The sequence below is a fragment of the Topomyia yanbarensis genome, chromosome 1, assembly GCF_030247195.1.
Source record: "Topomyia yanbarensis strain Yona2022 chromosome 1, ASM3024719v1, whole genome shotgun sequence".
NCBI classification, from domain to species: Eukaryota; Metazoa; Arthropoda; class Insecta; order Diptera; family Culicidae; genus Topomyia; species Topomyia yanbarensis.
This window is the reverse complement of record NC_080670.1, coordinates 212,614,974-212,635,052: the sequence shown is the minus strand read 5'-3', so window position 1 is coordinate 212,635,052 and position 20,079 is coordinate 212,614,974. Positions and strand designations below refer to the sequence as shown.

The following is a 20,079-nucleotide window of genomic DNA, read 5'->3' as shown; positions in this document are numbered from 1 at the left end:
CTGGTCTACGGTTTTATGCCTGCAAGTGCAGCACACGGCCCTTAGCGTAGTAGCGTGTCCCGTTTGAGTGATGCCAGGCGAGATTTTGACAAAATCGGGCTGGTTTTCGATATGACAATCTTTGCCAGTTGAACGTCTTTAGAAGACATGGAATTTGAAGTTCTGTTTACAGACCGAGATGGCACCTTGAAAGACCATAGATACGGTGACTATACGTAGAATTTTTCCCACCTGGTACTAACATCATCAGCGGCTGGATCGTACTAATCGGCGGAAGCCAACCGAACTCGCTGCATGTGATTTTTCACCCAAATTACCATTGGTCCTTGCCGAACTAGAGCGTAGAGGGCCCGTCTACTGCACTTTATATCTCCACTGAACCGACAATGCCTTCCAGGTGACTCCCATCCAGGTACTCCCGCATGAATTCGTTAAAATGCCGAAAACTTCTTCAGACGTCTCTCCAAATGCTGTAACCTTCGTAATGCTGCATCTCTTGACTCTCGAAGCCTTTCGAGAAACCCCATGTACTCTGAACGTGTAGGTGTAGGTCTTCTTCCTGTGTTCATGGTAGTTTCTCTGATAGGTCCTAGATAACCAGAAATCTTCCGTGAATTTATCAAAGGGTTATGCTATTACCAAGATTCACCTAATTCTCGTTGCTCTTGCCATTCAAACCAGTCCGAAGCAGGTATCCAGTGTGCCAAGGGTAGTGATGTAGATGGCCCCAAATCCAAGAATTCCATCAAAATTGAACAAGTATGAACGTGCAGTCGCTGGTGTCCTAAAACGATTTCGCCGGATTTTCAGAGCAGCATGCATTCAGTGCACAAGCGCGACTGCCGGAAAGTTAAGCAACAGGCAGAGCCATTCCGGTATGAGATTAGTCTATGAGCGCCTTACTACGGCTGAGAGTTCCCCGGTGGCGTAATTTCTCTCGATACCGATGCTAAGCCATTTAGCTCTCAGTTTTGTCGTGATCTACTCGGATCGTCCCCGGCGTTGGATCTAGTCTACTCATGGGCTTCCCGGTAGTGTCACTTCTTGGTAGCTTAGGCAACTGGCAGAGCCCTTCCGGACTGTGAGCAGAAATCCAGCAGAGCCCAGGTGAGATTCGTTCTTCTATCGTCCGAAAGCAATGTTGAACCAAAACCAAGGAATTCAAGATGACGAATTTCCAGCGATCTTTCACTTTTCGTTTTGAGGATGGACCCCCCCTTTTCGAATTCCGAACACTGATCGGTCAACATAATTTTTCCGAGACACGTAAGCCAGCGCCGAATTCAATGTTCGGTTTTTCTAGATCAAGTACGGACAATCGCAGCAGTCAAAAGTTCAGAGGTTGAGCTGAGCTCTTTTAAAATATTCATAGTTCCTAATACCGTGAAATACCCTGAGAATCCGTAAACTTAAAGCCTGCATCCAAAAGCAGAAATATTATCTATTCGCAAAATAACTCTCGGAGCATGTAGACGTTTTCTTCCAGTCCGTGCAGTGTAACGCTTTAAAGCAGAGCTAGCTAATCTGCTTTCATGGTTATCTTCAGCCTTCTCCACCTTTTCGAGGCAATGATTTTTTTTTCTTTTGTGTGTGCGCGTTAACTGTTCTTCGACCTGCAGATCAATGGCAATATTTCTCATCTTGCGAGCTGTCTGGATACCGTTATAAGTGCCTCCATTATTTTACCTTCCCTTCCCGGCTCAAGCTATATCTGTGCTTCCAAAACTGATTTCTCGAGTTCTGACGGAACGATATTCGGTCGTGACAGAAATATCGAAAATTCGCCCCGATAAGCTTCGGTTGGTGGAAAATAGTTTAAAGTAGGCAAGTGGCATAACTGGTTACGGGCCCTTTCCACCGTCGAGCACAGAGTATATGTACCAGCTAATCGTGTTTAAACTGACGGGGTCGTCGTCGATTCGAGTTTGAATTGCGTGGATCTGCTGACATACAGGGTTGGCTGTTTGGAAGACTCCATGCTTCAGTCAGTGAAATTACTGAACGGCAAACGTTTGCATTCAGCAGTAGTCGTAGCGGACAGGAAGAAGATATATCAACTCAAACTCTTAACGGGTAACCTTCACTGGATCTGTTCTGCCGAACTACCTACCTTCTCTTCGATAAGGCACGTCTACCTGTTTGCCTATTTGTTGCGCGAGTTATGAACAGTGCTAATTGCAAACAACTGGACACACATACTCCTATCGGAACAATAAGGTTCGATGTGAGACCACCGCATTTGAAAGGGATTTGGATTTGGCCACTCTTCCACAGTGAAATTGCAGAAACATCACGAAAATCGATACCTTCAAAATTTTATTAAATAATTTGAAATGTGATACATTTGCATTGTACAAGACGTGACAATAGTATTCACTTAGAATCTTACGGAGGAGTACTCCTGGGGATCAAAAGGTACAATTCTTTCAACCAAAGCGACCCTCCCCCCGACAAAAGGCATTGAATTTGTCGCTTGTCAATGTGGGATTATAGGCAAAGACTAGGCATTGCTTTCACCTACATTTCCCGAGAGTCTCAAGTGGTCACCGACGGCTTTGCGCTATTGTGGAACTTCTCTTCGTACCGAGGCTAGTTTTAGGCGAATATCTTCCACAGTACGGAATGGTGTTGCCTTCATGAGGATCCCATCCCATGGTGGAACAAAGAGTGCTCAGACGTATATGTGTAGAAGGCCGCCCCGTATAATACCTTCCGGGGTGACGACACAGGAGGCGACGTAAGGAACGCGAATGAAGAGTTTGGTGGAAGCCAAGAAACGTACTTACTGGCGTCAGTTCGTTAACGGATTAACGAGAGAAACATCGATGAGCACTCTTTGGGGCCCTGCTCGGCGTATGCGAATCCGAAACTGTACTAACGAGAGCGTGGAATATTCAAATCGCCTTTTCGATTTTTCGATGGTGGACTTCAGACAGAATTAAATTGTTGAAAAATCTGCCAGTCTCTGCCAAGAGAAGCTTGTTGAACTTATTTAGTTAAAATCTTGAAGGTAAGATTGTTCCACATGATTAGAGAATGTCTTCCAAAAACCAAGAAAACCATCCCTCCGATCACAACCCGTATCGACCGATTGCGATGTTGCGCTGTATCCGGAATTTGTCCGAGAAAATGGTCTTGTTTCGCTTCAACAATTGGGTCGAACTGAATGGCCCTCTGACAGATACACAATTTGGCTTCCGAAAAAGCGAACGATTGCCCTGCGTTGCTCTTAACAGAAATTAAAATATAACGAATTTTTTGGAAAAATTTAGGACAAAAAGAAATTAAGCAATGAAATGAAAAGACGGATATGTACTCTAGAGCGAATCAGTTAAAAACTTAGAATGGAAAACTAGTTCTAGACAGGTCTCATGGACATGATCGAAAGGAAATGTGAAGAATCTTTTGCCTTCTGCTGGTAGGAGTTGGGCGTTCCACTCAAGACTACCGCATGGTTAGTGATAGAACATAACTCATTATGTTTTAACGCCGATGCCAGCAAAAAATACTTCACGGATCCAAGCCTAGAAAAATCGATTTCTACTAACTTAGCTGTGTCATTAATTGCTCTCGACTATCGACCATCAATGTGAGCGGAACAAAAAAAAATCAATAAGTAGTCAATCACGATTGGATAGGCATGGCATGATAGCTGACAAGATAAAGCTGTCAGCAATTATGTCTAATTCTACCAAATATTTGGTAATCAAATAGAGACGTCGGAGGTTACTTGGTTAATTTTTGGTCTACTCAAAGTCATATTTTGGTCAGTTTCGTTACTTATTTCGTCGCTATTCAATTCTAATTTATTTCGTTTGAGAACCCCACTAAGGAAGATAGAATCCGATTCCGTCGTGGTGGTCCACTCACCGAAACAACCGACAGTCCGGGACCCATCCTCGTTATCGTTCGAAAACGCAATTATGTGAATACGAAACCACTCGGAGACAACGCTAACCTCCCGTCCGGGAGGTTAGAAGCATTCCACCCGCGTACATGACCTGCATGTATCGGCATAACCTCCCTCTGTGTGTGTGTTCTGATTACACAAAAGCGTAACAGCTTTCACCGCCACTGCCGAAGCAAATTATTCCGATTGTGAGCAGCAGTAGGCGGCGAACAAACCATATGAATTCCCCTTTAGCAACGGTTTTGACGTAAATTGAGGGTACTTCATACATGCATGGCTTGCTAAGACAATCTAGCTGACTGACGTGGTATGTTTCCTGTGTAGTAGCTGCGAACAGCGAGTATGAGAATCCGGAGCGGAGGCCTCTCGCAATCACTTACCGAAACCACCGTTGACAGGTCGCTAATGTCCGGTACCGCAACGGTTTTCTACGGGTGGTATCGAACGCCGTTCGATTGTCGGAATCCGATCCTGTATCCTGTTTGCGGGTAGGCCCGTTCGACGAATAATTAATGAGCGGTAAGTGGCGAGGTTGCTTGCTCAGTGGAAGTAAATCCCTGTTGGGAATGGATTGATATCGAGCGGGTTGTAATTGAAATGTGGCGTCGTGTAGTTGTTTGTCACTGTCTAGCGCATCGATTGTAAGTATTTGAAAGGGGTAGAAATAGTGAAGAATTCAACGAATGTTTTATTTTAAAATTCATCGATTCATCATTTAATAGATGAACTGGCTTTCTTGCTAGTTTGATAAATAATAGGTACAAATTAGCAAACGACCGCGATTCGAGTATGCGGAGAACATACGCATTGTTATGTTTGAGCGAGTTGAAATAATGTTTCTGTTGGTTTAGATTATAATTAACACATACATAAAAAGTGAAAATTCCCAAGCAATTCCTTTCTCAGACAATTCAGCTTCGGAAAGCTTTCCGTGATTTATATACACACTGCCATGTACTCTTTCTTGGTATTACTATGGCACCACACTTTTCATATCATTCATTAGGATAAAAATAGAAAATCCAGTTAATTGTCAAACCCCAAATTATACCCCGAGAGAACAGAAGACAAGACTTTGAAGTTCAGCTTTTCAAAATGGAAAAATAAAGCTCTCAACAAAGCAACCATTTGCATTCATTTGCGGAAGCCTCGACCGTTGTATGTGGGCTAACCCCTGAAACTATGTATGTGCTACATCAATGCAGGCGAGAGTGCATAGAAGCAGAGTATATGTACGTACGTACGTTCCTACATAATAACTCATTCGGGATTTAGCCACATGTTGTCTCCAACCATGTATTTTCATTTATCCGAATAAATGGAACGGACCTTCTTTCTCCTGGGGCACGTTCGTTTCCTTGTTGTAACCGTAATGGTGATAGTTTATAATCTTCTTTGTAATGGGTAAATAGTTTTCTGGGGATATGTTGTGAAACAAAACTACGATTTATTCGCTCGTACGATAGTTGACTACGTACAAGTTCGACTGTAGGATAATTATTCTAATCCAGTTGCCTTTGCTAATTAGGTAACTTTTTTCGTGACAAAATCGGGAAAGTTTCAAAACTGTATTTGACGGAGTCGTGAATTGTGGTAAAATTTATCTGTCGCTTTTATCAGGAGAAGAGAAAGGCTTCTACAACGTTAAGCCACTCCATCATACGGAACTCAGCAGGGAAAATTAATCAACTTTTCCCATTTATCCTTCCCACTGTGACGACTCGGGACTCCTACGGTGGGAACTGCTAATTTACTGTCAAATCTCGGATGGCAGCCGGAAATTACCTTCCTGGCCTGACCCGGTCATCCAAAGTTGAGTCGCCCATCTTTTCGGCCTGCAGTGCTGCAATCAATCATCTCCGAACGAGCGAACGAACGATACACAGTAACCCTAAGTAGGCCCTGGAGGTGGTGTGCTTCGCCAAACTATAACCGGTCAGCTTGTGCCCTGTAGGAAAGTGTGACCTTTACGTTGACTTTCCGGCTTCAAATTGAACACTAACATATAACAATCATCTATTAAACTTCAAGCTTCGAAGAAAAGAGGGAAACTATCGCTGGGTTTCCCCTCTGTGTGTGTGTTGCACTGCCTGCTGTGATCCGACCCAAAACTGCAACCACCGACTGACTGCAAGCATCAGGGTCGGTAGGAAGAAAATAGGAGCTAATTATGTTTTTGCTGGAAACCCGCCGTCGAGCGTCGTCGTTATTCAGCAAGAGGGAGAGAGGACGGCCAGTAATCTAATTTGTGCGCGTGTAGATGGCGACACTTTGGCTGGATGAAATGAAGCTCTGTACCTTTTGGCGCCGCAAAAAAAATTCCCAGAAAGTAGATGGTGATGATTTGTGGTGGGTAATCCCTGGTGTATTTAATATTTTTTTCTGGATTAAACTATTTTACGACACTGACTGGAAAAGGGAGCATGAAAGTATAGTAAATAGCTTTATTCTTAAGTTCTAGTGAAAATGTTTATGACATCTTCGCGTGTCGTAATTAGGTTTTGCTGTCAATTTGAGCAGCATCCTTACCGTGGTTCATACTTAACCATAAATTCAAGAAGGTAGAAGAAGCGGATTAACATTGCTCTTAAATCTAACGTCCTTGAAAGAAGCAATAGTGTCGCTTTGCTCTTGAGGCTGTACTTTAATGACATCGGACCGATTTGAAAATAAAACACGAATCTATTTTATCCGTTTCTGAGCGCAAAATTTTTGTACCGGGCCCCGGGTAATTCTTTTCAGTATATGGTGTTACACATGGTCCAGTTTTTTTTTAAGAAAAATGTTATAAATAATTCGCATCCTCGCTAGGGGAAAACTATGCAATCTCTTACCCTACGTTACCTTTTTTCAACACCCAGTCGTTATACGTTAGAAGTGCCTTGTTAAGTTTTCAATATAATAAAACCGAATTCTGCATACTCAGATTCAAAAGACGGACTGACATGTAATTTGATTCGAATCGGAACTCTTGTTCGGGAGATATGAATTAATGACTGTAGCAATACATTAGTTTCTTATATAAACGAATATCACTATGATGTCCTTTGGTTTGTAAGTGTGATTTAGTGCTTGAATGTAAAACATTACGTCGTTGATAAACCGTTTGACTCAGTGATTTCTGAGACTCGGTATTTCTGTGATTTGCCATTATTGCACTCTTGAATTCTTCTCGATTTAAGAACAATGGGTTTCGGATTTGTTTTTCTTGAGGTGTTATATCACTGAATTCTTGCATTCTTTCCAAATTTCCAAATCCTTTGGATTCATGAACTCCTGAATTGACGGGTTTCGGAAGCGCTACACTGTTTCCAAGGGCAGGTTAGAATTTCGTGACAAAATTTTTTCGGAAATCGTCGCTCAAAGCTACTCTTAGCTATCATCTCCTTTTTCTTCTTTTATTTATTTGACTCGGCTCAACTACCCATGATCGCATATTCGTCCAATTTTCTATGGGGTTTCCTATCTTTATGGGACCGATTTGGGATCATGGGCAGTCTATGCGTTAGCATAACTGAGCCATGGTTCTTTTTTGATTTTTACAATATGTAAAAAATTAAAGTTAGTTTTCAAAATTCCCGTTCATCGCTTGCTGCTGCGTGTTGAGATCCTTTGCTTTAGCGGTGAAACATTAGTTGCGTTGAATTTGTCTGAATGGGGCGTTTTAAAGAATTTTAGTATGTAATATGAATCAAGGTTTCGTTAAAAAGATAGTTTCCCATTTCACCGCATAGGGGGTGCCAATACTCACTTTTCAACGGGGCGAGATAGGAATTAGGTGTGCTCTCCCAAGTTGTAGCATAGGAACTTTGCAGTAATTCATCTGATCATATCCATACTCTATCTCTCTTATTTTAAATGTTAGTGATGACGCTCGCTCTCCGATGAACAACAATTTGTTCAAGAGTTTCTGCAGTTGATTTCGTTCTGGTAAATACGTAGAGTTTTCCGTCAAGTTCAGATTGTTCACAGTATTTACGCGAGGTGGACTGACCGTTATAAGAACACAACATTCTCTGAAAATAAGCAGATCCAGGACATAAGGTGCTGAAAGGAGGAGCACCGTTGAGAATACCTAAGGTAAATTCATCCATTCCTCCTTGACGAACAGAACTTCTATTGAGACATAAATTTAGTACCTAATGCCCGACATCGGGTGTTTCTGGAGACAGATCGTCCAGTCGAACCTCGGCTGCGTTATCTTCAACGAATACGGAGATTTTAATTTTAGCAGTATGGCAAGATTTCACTATAAAGGTTTCTTTTGTGATTGTACGATTGAACAATATCAGTACATTTCGTATATGCTGGAACTGAATTGTATAAACTTTTAAATTGTCTTTGCTATATGTTCCAACGACATTCAATTAGCAAGGGAGTAGACAATATGAACGATTTATTTGGAGTCATAATACTCGAGGTAAAGCAAGGGTTTGAAAAATAAGAACATTGAAAAACGTGCTGTCTTCACAATCGGTAAAGGACACGGTAATGATTAACGGAATTTGATTGGAACCTCGGTACCCTGAATGCTGTTGGAACTTGCAACAGCCGCCCTACTTGCTCGGGATTGTCGACTATAACTCGTCGACAATCCCGAGCAAGTAGGGCGGCTGTTGCAAGTCCCAACAGCGTTCAGGGTACCGAGGTTCCAATCAATCCAATATCTTGGAATACTGGTGACGTTTGAAGAGGATGTTAGCCGAGTATGATGTGTAATTAGCTAAAGTCCCGCAACCAGCGGATGTGTACAAAATTTGATCTAAACAAATAGCCGATCCTCTCGGTTGCTTTGTACGGCCTGGAGGGGTGGTCGCGCAAGGACACAGAATATAGAGTGGCGGTATCTTTAAGAGCAGAATTCTGCGCTCAAAAACTCGGTGAGGATGACCCAGTGGCATGAACCAAGAATTGTACTAAGGGTACTATATTTGCTGACGCGGAAGCCTTATTTAGTACGGCAAACTTTAGTGGGTTGGGCATGTAGAGCGAATGCTAGATGAGAGATCAGCCAAAGCTCTGTTCAGTAGAGAACCTAGAAGAAATTGTCGACTTCGGGGCAGAACTCACGCTCGCAGGCTCTGCAAAATCGAGGAAGATTCGCGGAAGGCGAGCATGAGATAATTCGAAGTACCAGATTGGTTTAGTCACGATGAAGGTGATGTCAGCACTGGATGGAATCTTATTAATTTTGTACTCATATTCACCGTAGACTGCAGTGCTATATTTTTGCAATGTATAATACCACCTTTTCGTGTTATTCCCATTTAATTGTACATTTCGTGTGTTCTCACGTTTGTATTTTCTATTTTCCATTTTCTGATTTCTATTTTGCATTTTCTATCGTCTATTTTCTGTTTTTTATTTTCTATTTACTATTTTCCTTTTTCTATTTTCAATTTTCTATTTTCATTTCTCTATTTTCTATTCCCTATTTTCTATTTCCCATTTTCTATTTTCCATTTTTTATTAACTATTTTCTATTTTGCATTTTCTATTCACTATTTTTTATTTCCCATTTTTCATTTTTCGTTTACCATTTTCTCTTTTCTATTTTTTTTTACTATTTTATATTTTGCCCTTTCTATTCTCTATTTTCTATTTTCTGCTTTTCATTTTCCATTTTCTCTTTTCCATATTTTACATTATATTTTATATTTTTTGTTTTTACTTTTCATTTTTTTTTAAATTTTCGTTCATTCTTAATTATTTATTTATGATTTTTTTAAAGTTTTTATTTTTGTTACTATTTGTTATTGTTTATTTGTTTTTTTTATTGCTTAATTTTAATTTTTGTTTCCCAATTTTTAATTTTTGATTCTTAATTTTCATTTTTTTATTTTCCATTTTTGATATTTTATTTTTAACGTTTGATTTTTTAATTTAAGTTTTTAATTATTTTTTTGATTCTTTAGTTTTTATTTTTTTTTCGTTTTTTTTTTTATTTTTTAAATTTGATTTTAATTTTTTATTTTTTATTCTTAATTTTTTATTTCTATTTATTTTGGTTACGAAGGTTTTAATCTTAGGGTCATTCGCCTCTTTTCGGGTTAGAGAAATCTCTTTGAAAAAATCTCTAAACCTACGTGCGGAGTTGGGAATCGAACCCAGGTGAGCTGCGTACAAGGCAATCGATATATCAACGACGCTATGCCCGTCCCTCTTTAAAATTTTCAATTTTGCAATTTTTAATTCTTAATTTTTAATTTAAAAGCTCAATTTAATTTTTGATTTATAATTTTGAATTTAATTTAAAATTTTGAATCATGAATTTTATATTTTAAACTTTAAATTTGGATTTAATATTTTAAATTGCGCATTTTAAATTTTAAAATAAATTTAAATTCTAATTTTTCATTTTTAATATTTTATTTTTTATTTAAATTGTTTTCTTTTTCATTTTCCTTTTTTTATTCCTCATTTTTTTTAAATTTTTTATTTTGTCCTTTTTAGTTTTTATTTTTTGTTTCTTATTTTTTTATTTTTCATTTTCTATTTTTTTATTCCCTGTTTTTATTTTTTATATCCCATTTCTTTTATTGTTATTTAGTTCTTAGTTTCTGTTTTCCATATTCTATATTCTACTTTTCATTGTCTATTTAATCTTTCCTTTTGTGAATTTGGTATTCTCTAGTTTCAGCTCGTACCTCAAGCTTTTAAAAAGCCGGAAAAATTCTGCCAAAGGCTTTAATTTTAGTTTTTAATTTTTGGTTTTTAGGTTTAAGTTTTTGATTTTTTGTTTTCTGTTTATAGTTTTCAGTTTTGAGTATTTAATTTTAGTTTTTGCCTTTTAGTTTTTAGTATTTCATTTTTAGTTTTCAGTTTTTAGTATTCAATTCCAAGCATTTAGTGTAATGTTTTTAATTTGCAGTTTTCGACTTCCAATTTTTATTTTTTAGTTTTTAAATTTCTAGCTGCTAGTTCCTAGTTTTTAGATTTAAGCTTTCAGTTTTTAGTTTTCCGTGTTTAGTTTTCAGTTTCTAGCCTAGTTTCTAGTGTCCAGTTTCTATTTTTAGTTTTTATTTTTTAATATTTAATTGTCAGTCTCGAATTTTTAACTCTCAATTTTATATGTTTTTATTTTCTATTTTTTATTTTCATTTTGCTATTTTCTATGTTCTATTTGCTATTTTCTTTTTTCTATTTTTCGTTTTCTATTTTCTGTTTTCTTTTTTCTACTTTCTAATTTCTGTTTTATATTTTATATTTTTATGCTCTATTCACTATTTTTATTGACAAGATTTTCGCCAATTTTGGTTTCATGGATTGATAATCTATTCTCAGATCCTGACAAGTTGGTTTATAGAAGTTTCTTGCATGAATGTTTTTATCAATTCTTGTTCTTATAGAAAATGTTTTATAGTTTAGCCTTTATGTTTGGATCATTGTTTTCTTAATTTATCTTTGATTGGCTAGAATATTGTTTTGACTCGTGAATGATAATTTCTAAAAAGACTTGCATTCATCAAAAGTTTTTGGGTTCTTGGGAACTGAGATCCGTATCCATTGGCACCGAAGTTTGATTTCCGGATTCTGGAAGTTTTCTTAAATTGTTTAATTCTTCGTTTGATACTTTCAATTATTTCAAACCCTAGCTCTTACCTTGCCCTTTGAAACCAATATGACAATTGTCGAAAAGTCCTGTATCAGCTTGTGACGAGCAAAACTTCAAGAGGGCCAAGTTACTTCCCTGAGTAATGCCCTGTCGCATTCATGAATAAATCCAAATAAATTAATAACAGTTTTATTCAACACAAAAATATAAACGAGTGTTAAAAAACCTCGTAAATTTACACACAGAGTGGTTACTTTAGTTTATAAACTGTTCGAAAGAAAAAAAACTAAACCATCAACATTTAGCACTCGTTTTCTTTAGTTCGTCAATCGGTTTAACAGGATGATGGCAACGCTGAACTGTGATTTTTTTTTGATTTTTTTGCAATTTGAAAGCTACAGAAGAACATGAACACAACCCACTGGTAAGCAAAAAGGAAACGAGTTCATCATTTAGCACTTAGCAGCAGTGCACTCACTTGGCTCCTCCACGTTTTTTTTCTTCGATGCCACGAATCTCTACAAAATCAAATAATGCTTTCATAGCGAACTAATTACTTTTAATTTCCCTTGTTCCACATGTTTTCATCCAATAGATAGAATCATGGGAAACCGAGCAGAAGGAAAAATGCTATTATAAAAATTTAAAAATTGCTAGCAGATCGTAATCATATTACTGAGGAGGTTTGATACTTCTAAACTTTAATGTGTTTCGGAATGTGAAACGTTTTAACAGATTTAACTAAAATCATTCAAAAATAAAATAATATTACGTCGATTGTACGTATTTATCAGTTAACTTGCCTCCGCACGGCAGAACTAATTTTTCTCAAACACCCAGCCTTCTAGATTGAATCGATCTCCTGTCAGCGTTAGAAGAGTTTCGCTCTATACACTAATCACACGAGACCGGAAACCGTTTTCAAAACAACACCGTTGAACCGGTCTGTGCTCAAGAGGCTCATTAGCAGTTATAATGAAAAGGAAACACTTGCACTCGACTTTGCGCGGAGACTATCCCGAGCAGAGAAGCCCCTTTCAGTGAGTGCTTTCGTTGACTCCAAAAACTCATTGAAATGACGGTAAGTCATGCACTTATTTTTCCTCCTTTTCCCCGTGTGTTAGGGTTTGTGTCGCATGTCAACCAGCCAGCCACAAACTGGCAGCCGACGCCTGCTACGATGCACCGTCTTGTTCAAGTCTTTGTTCGCTAGCTCATTCCGCACCTGTTGTACGAAAGGTGAGAGGTTGACTTGGGAAAAATAACGGTTGAAGCTAGTAACGAAAGTTTTGCAAGCAGATGGTGACACCTTTTTCGTGCGGTAAAATAATTGTTTCTGTTGAGACACAAAACGCGGAAGTTAATAAAAGCCAAAAGTGGAATCTACCAGCAGAACGACACAAAATTACACAACATATTTCAACTAACCTTCAAACACCGCTTCTTCTTCATTAGCACTTAATTTCCCATGTCAGTCCTTTAACCACCAGCACACCTCCTTAAATCCAGTTCACTTCCGGTACGCTGGAAAATCCTACCCCAAGCATAGTCCCCTTCGGGCGACAGTCAGGCACACCTGAACTCGATTCTCCCAGCACTTGTTGTTCAGCTTTTCTCTTCTACTTCCGCCGAAGCTCAGTTATATAACACAATTTCAGACTTTTCACCACACTTTTTTCACGGCTCCACTTACCGCTACTGTGCGCTACTTCCACTGCAGTTCTTCCCTCTGGTTGACTTCCGGTAGCTGCCTCCTCGTTATCACGCGCCCGAAACGGCTCGAAATGGATGGAATCGATTACAGCGTACGACGGTTCACTTCTTCCGCCTCGCAAAGTTGCTAGTTCCTGTGTCGGGAGAGCGAAATTTCCACACAAGAAAGAAGGATATTCTCCACCCGCAGGTTGTTACAACACACACTGGATGAATTATTTGCACTACATGCGACTATCAGCCGAGAGCGAGAGTGATAAACACTTTTTTTCCAGGAATGTCGTCCCCCGTTGGCACACCACTTCGAATTCCGACTACCCCGAGCTGCACTTCAAACTGATTGACAGATTGTCTCACGCCTCTCACCCACTTTCCTGCTGCTGTAATGCTGCGGTCACTGTCTGGAGTGGTAGGGGTAGACCAACCGTACAGCCGGGTACTTGTTGTTATGTCCGCCCGCTTACTCTTACTCTGACACACACTCACACCCCTAGCGAACACTAACCCCGCTTCCGGATTAATAATTCAAACAAAATAATCGCGAAATCCGATAGCTTTCCCGGAATCAAGGTAGGCTCTGGCACAATAGCTCTAAACAACACCCACAAACGTCGGCTATGGATCCCAGTAAGCGCTGACTCACGGTGGTCCGAAATGCGCGCGCGAACGGAAACTTCACTCACACCAGTTAGACGGGGCACAGATAGAACCTGCTGTTGGCCGTTCTCGGTCGGAAGTTGTATAACCGCGTCGACAGCCTGTAACGAACTGAACTGGGATACGGATCGCAAGGGCCGACTTGGGGCCAAGCAACAACCGCCCAACCGCGGCGGGTCGCGAAAGAAAGCGAAGCCAAAACTGAGCTACTGCTACTATCTGTGCCTGTCTGCCGATCGAAAGCTTCGCACTCCGAGTCACGTGGAACATGCGAAAAATAGGAGCTTGCGCGTAAGCCACTCGCGAAGAACTCATATTGCACACGATATGCTAGTACGTTCCTGGGTGAAACGTGGAAGCTTTTGCACGTGCATTCGCTGAGTGACTGGAGAGTGTGGCTCGCTTACGCAATGTGAGTGACCAGTGGGGTGGTCAGTGTTGCCTGGCAGAGATAGCGAAACAAGGTATGGATTTGAATGGCGCGTTCCGTTGGTTCGGGGAGAAGAATTTTTTTTAGGACAACTATCAGCGCCTACTTCGATGAGTGGAAAAAAACGCACCAATAAACAGATGAGCAAAGAAATAATGTCAGATTACGTCAATAGATTACCCGCTCTTATACGGGAACAGTTTGCTTCTGAGTGAAGCCTCCTGCATGACGTCACCCAGTGTTTGCGGATCAATATTACGGGAATCTTTCCTACCACCAGGTACCAGGTCCGCCGTGCGCGGTATGATAGCAAGAATCGATATTGATCTCTTCATACGGTGGAATGTGTTCCATTAAAAAGAATCCTCGACCTTTGGCAACAAAAAAAAAGAATCTCAACCCGTAGAATTAGATTCGATCTGATAGTGGTACTGGTAGGCATATAAATAACCACGTGCTCAGCCACAGAACCTTTCTCCGTTATGCCCTTTTACACTGATTAAATTCAGTTGCTCATTTCATCCTTGGAACCGTTGCTGCATAGTTGGTTGTCACAGGCAAATGGATGTTACTATTTAGAATTATTTTGAAACCATGCTGAGCTTCGTGTCGTGTGTGCATGTTAAAATAGCTCTATAATTGGATAATTGGAGACATTTTTCTATCATGAGATTCTTTAACATCTTGTTTACTTCCACACAGAAGTTGAAAGGTATTCGATTTTCATTAAGCTCAAAAACCGGTTTGTCGTTGATCGAGCCCTGATCAAGTATCAGTAAAATATCTGCAACTGCTCTCCACACATTTATTTTTGATTTTACAGCTCGGTAATTTCGTGACATACAAACGAACACGGTAACTTGCAAACGCTCGAGCCCTTCGCAATAATACACAAAGACAAACATGCAATCGCTATCATCCATGCCCAAGATTCTGCAAACACAAAAACGCCCCGATGATTTAGCGAACGCTATAGTACTTCTGATTTGATTAACCCTTTCATGCCTAATTTTTCTCTTGTGCATTCAGGGGTCCAAAACTATTTTTCCTTGAAAATGGTGGGGTCCAGAAACTCGATTTTTTTTTCATAAAGATAGGTGATTCCATCGCAGTGCTAGAAGCTGCGCAAGTTTTAATGCTTAATGCAATTTTCCTGGAATTTTTACAATAGTCCAATTACGTGCTGTTGTTGTTTTTTTGTTTATTTGTGGCTCTAAGGTCATTCGCCCAGAGTCCAATTACGTGGAAAATATAGTCGAAGATAGTCTAAATTTAAGAGTTTTTAGTAATATTGCAAAATAACAAAGATAGATCAAAATTTCATTTTTCGTCGTCAACGCAAACTATCCCTGGCAGCACTGCTCCATCGGAATCCAATCAAACTAACTGTAATAACTTCAGTTGCAGAGCTATTACTTGTAACTGTTAGTGCTAGAATGAAAGTAATAGTCACATTTATTTGCCTTACTTATTTTTGAGAGAAATTCTTGCCTAAACCAAAAGTTATAACTGCTTAAAAACGTTGTTGTCCACAAACAACATGGGCATGAATGGGTTAACGTGGTCTCTCGAATAAACGTTCATTCCCATGTGATAGTAAAGTCCCTACGGCAGCACATCTGAACCGTACATTCAATATCGCAATCACACTTACGGCCCGCTGCAATTGTCCTTAACCAGTGTTTTAGTGGGTGACATTTCCCGTCTCGTCTGCTATTGTAGTGAGTGATTCGGATGGGGAGCCCTTCCGTGAAACCAGCTCCCCAGCTTCAGTGGGACAACTCCGAAAAAGAAAGGAATCAGATGTCTCCATGAGGGGATCGTCAGAGTCAAACTCTTTTTGAGTCAAGAGAGCGCAATGATAACCGAACAGACAGACGAACCTTGTCGCTACAAGACATAAATAGGCAAAGCAGTTCCAGTAAAGGTCATCCAATGTTACAATGTTGCCCCGTCCTGTGCGATTGTCATTTAAAAAACAATTTAACTGACTGGGGCAAGGAGTCGCTCAAACAGCCAACCCCGTGCATTACTAGATCCATGCCTGAAGAACTCGAAACGGTGACGACGCCATCGATCTCAACTTTGTGAGCCGGTATGCAGATGCGGTAGTCCCTAAAATATTAAAATACTTATCGTCGGTATTGTCATTTGTTTGCTTTTGGCAAAATATCACAAATTTTAAGCTTATCTGGGCAATCTTTTAAGATATTTGCTACTCAGTAGATGATCTTTGATCCGCAAAAAGAACTTCAAATATGATCTGACTGTGTTCAATGTATGTATGATTTTAAACAGGAAGTCGGAGTTTTCGATGATGCATCTTGTTCAACATTAATTTTACCACCAACTGAGTCTTTTTCAGGAGAAGTCATATGTCCGACGTAAAGTGAAAACTACAAATACAAAGGAAGAAATTGAAATTTATATGAGAAACTGAGATTCGAGTCACGGGATAGCAAAGCAAACATGTGCTCATCTATCGTTACTCGTTGTACGACTGGATTTTACCGATTTTCTTAGAAAATAACAAAAATAATTTACGAATCTACAGTTCAAGATTTTCGACTGGAAATCACATTAAATAAGCGACAGTCAAATACGAAGGGTCAAAGGGGTTTTTTTTACAAGTTTCCAATCACCTGGAAAAAGTATACAACGGTGGTGAAGAAACACATATTCAAAGAAAATTCTTCGGATTTTTGTATGATGTGGAGTTGGGTTAAATTCCCCAATCAATTATCTGCCCAGGAAATCGATCTGTACGAACTGTATCCCGAGAGAATGTTCCGTCCGGCATCTTCAAATACTGCTATGATAATATTACAGACAAATCTGCAGTGAATTTCTATTTCGTCTTTGAAAGATTGTCTGAAAATTACACTCCCTCCTTCTTCTAGATTACTGGGTAGGGAAAGTTATGAAAATGTAGAGCCATAGTACTCAGGTGAGCGCAACGATGTGAAATATACAGATCGGAAAACTAGAAGTGGCGTTAGGAACAGGCTCAAAATCTTGTAAACTAATCTTTTGTCTTCTGCTGATAGAAGTGCCTATTTCTAATGACCCTGCCCCTACTAGTTTTCCGATATGTATATTTCACATCCACTTGCTCTCACTTGAGTACTATGGTTCTAAATTTTCATAACTTATCCTACCCAGTAATCCCTAGCTGATTGAACATCGTCAAAAAGGAAAAAAATAGGCTGCTTTCTTTATAAAAGATATACTACGAAATTGAATATAAAGTGGTTGCACAATTTTCCATCGGTGTATTTCCTCCTCTGGGCACATTGTCTGAGGAAATAATAAGTCTGGCATCTGCAAGGGACGCCATTCCCAATTGCCTGTAAATCTTTTTATGTGATTTTTAATAAATGAGGAATCAGCTAGCTGGAGATGTGGTCTCTATTAAGGAAGATTCTTGAAGGAAGTTAATTCCAACGATATTGCTCGTGTGCTAAGAATGCGCCCGACGAAACCTGTTTCCTCCAATCTGACTTGAAATCAAAGCCACAGGTGTTCGAATCGGTGACCACACCATCGATCTCAACTTTGTGAGCGGGAATGCAGACGCGGTAGTCCAGAACCCTACGTGGCAACTCTTGTCATTGCCACAACACGGAAAACCATGCTCTGAATTTGAAAATTGGTAAATTGATCTACTGCAATAGCCAACTTATTGTTGTTAAACCGATAATTGCAGATCAGAAAGTAACATACACTCACTCAACAACGACTGTATGTGATGCTTGCAAATCAACAAATCAGCATAACCAACAAAGAAACAAACGCCGAACAAGATGGATACAGAATAGTGACTCGTAAGAACAGCAAATCAACAAGAACGATGACGGCATGAACGTCGATGCGGGAGATTGACCCCCTAAGTTACAGTGGATAACGCAGCGAATGCTGAGAAAGTCTTAGGGGGGGGGCTAACCTGTTTGGCATAAAGTCATTTGGCATAACGTCGTTTGGCATAATGCCCGTTTGGGATAAGAAAAAAAAGATTGTAGACCATTTGGCATAATAGCCATTTGGCATAATGGTCGTTTGGCATAAAATGTACAGGATATTGAATGCTATTGCGGTCGTTTGACATAATGGTCTTTTGGCATAAAATTCGTTTGGCATAACGGCCGTTTGGCATCACGGCCGTTTGGCATAAGAACCATATGGCATAAAGTATGAAAATACCCGTTCAAATGTTCATGGCGTTTTGATTCACTGAAATAAGTACGATTCCAAGAACTGTTCATGTTTGAAAGAAGGAATCAACTTCAGTGAGACGAAGAATATTTCTATGTCAGATTGATTACATAGGAAACTAAAGTGCGTATGGAATTTGTGCATTGAGAATATTTGCATTTAGAACTATGTTGGTCATCTTGCATGAAAGTTAAAAAATTTGTGAAATGTCATGCAACATTGTAATCTGCTAATGATAGGCTAGTTTAAAACTACAGATCTCATGTCAAATCAATTAGAGGGAACGAGCGAAAAAAAACATTGTATTAACCATTCCATTTACGAATATTTGGATTGCTACAATTTTTAAACCTAACTACTTTTTATACAATATGAAATCTAATTCGAGGTATACAGTATCTTGCTTTCCGAATGTTTGTTTTTCTGACGTTTACTTTTGTTTGCTGTCTAAATTCGAAAGAGGGAAAAATCTCGACTGGTACTATAAGCGGTAATTCGGGAAACTGCATACCAGAAAATTACCGATTTTGTATCCTATTATTTCGGTTACATGTTAACAAATAGACCTGAGAAATTAGGTTTAATGGCTATTATGCCAATTGGCCATTATGCCAAATGGGCATTATGCGAAATGGTTCTTATGCCAAATGGCAATCTATCTTCAATTTTGTTTTAATCGATTATGCTAAATGACCTTTATGCCAAGTGGCTTTATGTCAAATGACTTTATGCCAAATGACTTTATGCCAAATAGGCCTCCCCCGTCATAGAAGAGTGCTTAAAGCTGCTTTTTCTAAACTTAGTGAGGATAAGTCACAAAATAAGTCGTGGAAACGTGTGCCATTTCCATGTGCACACTAATTTATTGTTCGAAAGTCGAACTAAAAAAGGAAAGCCAAAATAAACATCAGAGGGGCGCCAAACTGCGAATCTTCACAAAATCATAAAATATTGTTCATGTGTACGTGTACTGAGTCATAATTCTTAGCGAATTAGTCACGACTCACAGCTCGTGCTCGTGAAATAGTTCACAAAATCATGAAATAATAATCGAAACGTGAACTGGTGCATGATTCTTAGTATTATAATCACAACTGACTATTCGTGCTCGTACATTTGCATAGATTCGTGAACTGGCTCATGATACCTAGCACATGATTAACGATCTATCTTGAGTGCTTGTGATATTTAGAGCATATCCAATTTTGTGCAACTCTGCACATGGTCATAAAATTTTCACGTGAACTATTTCCCAAATTTAAGGTTTTGTTCATAAAATATATAGTTATGTCCACCTCCTAGCGACTAGTAACAGGGTGCGAGCAACAGATATAAGAAAACCAGACTTTTCCACGAACATCGATAAGTTAGTACCTGTGTACAAAATTTCGTGCACGCGTTCTACCTCAAACAAACATCGAACTCAAACGAACGATGTGCAAACTCTAGCTCAAACAGCCGTGTACGTACACCGGGTGTGTACACGAGAACGATTCGCACACGGCAAAAAGAGTCAACGCTAGTGATGATGAGAGTGAGAAAGAGAGAAACTAGTGCCACGAACCTATGTGTACGCACACCGTGTACGTACATGGGGTTCGG

General features: G+C 39.4%; 1 protein-coding gene across 1 annotated transcript in view; it reads right to left on the bottom strand.

Moving 5' to 3' along the window:
* Nucleotides 1-13,966, bottom strand: part of LOC131691593 (frequenin-1) — a 162,087-nt gene extending 148,121 nt beyond the window's left edge. Inside the window, exon 1 of the mRNA XM_058978123.1 lies at nucleotides 12,894-13,966. The gene's annotated coding sequence lies outside the window, so the exon portion shown is untranslated. The remainder of the gene's footprint in view (nucleotides 1-12,893) is intronic.
* Nucleotides 13,967-20,079: the final 6,113 nt, after the last annotated feature.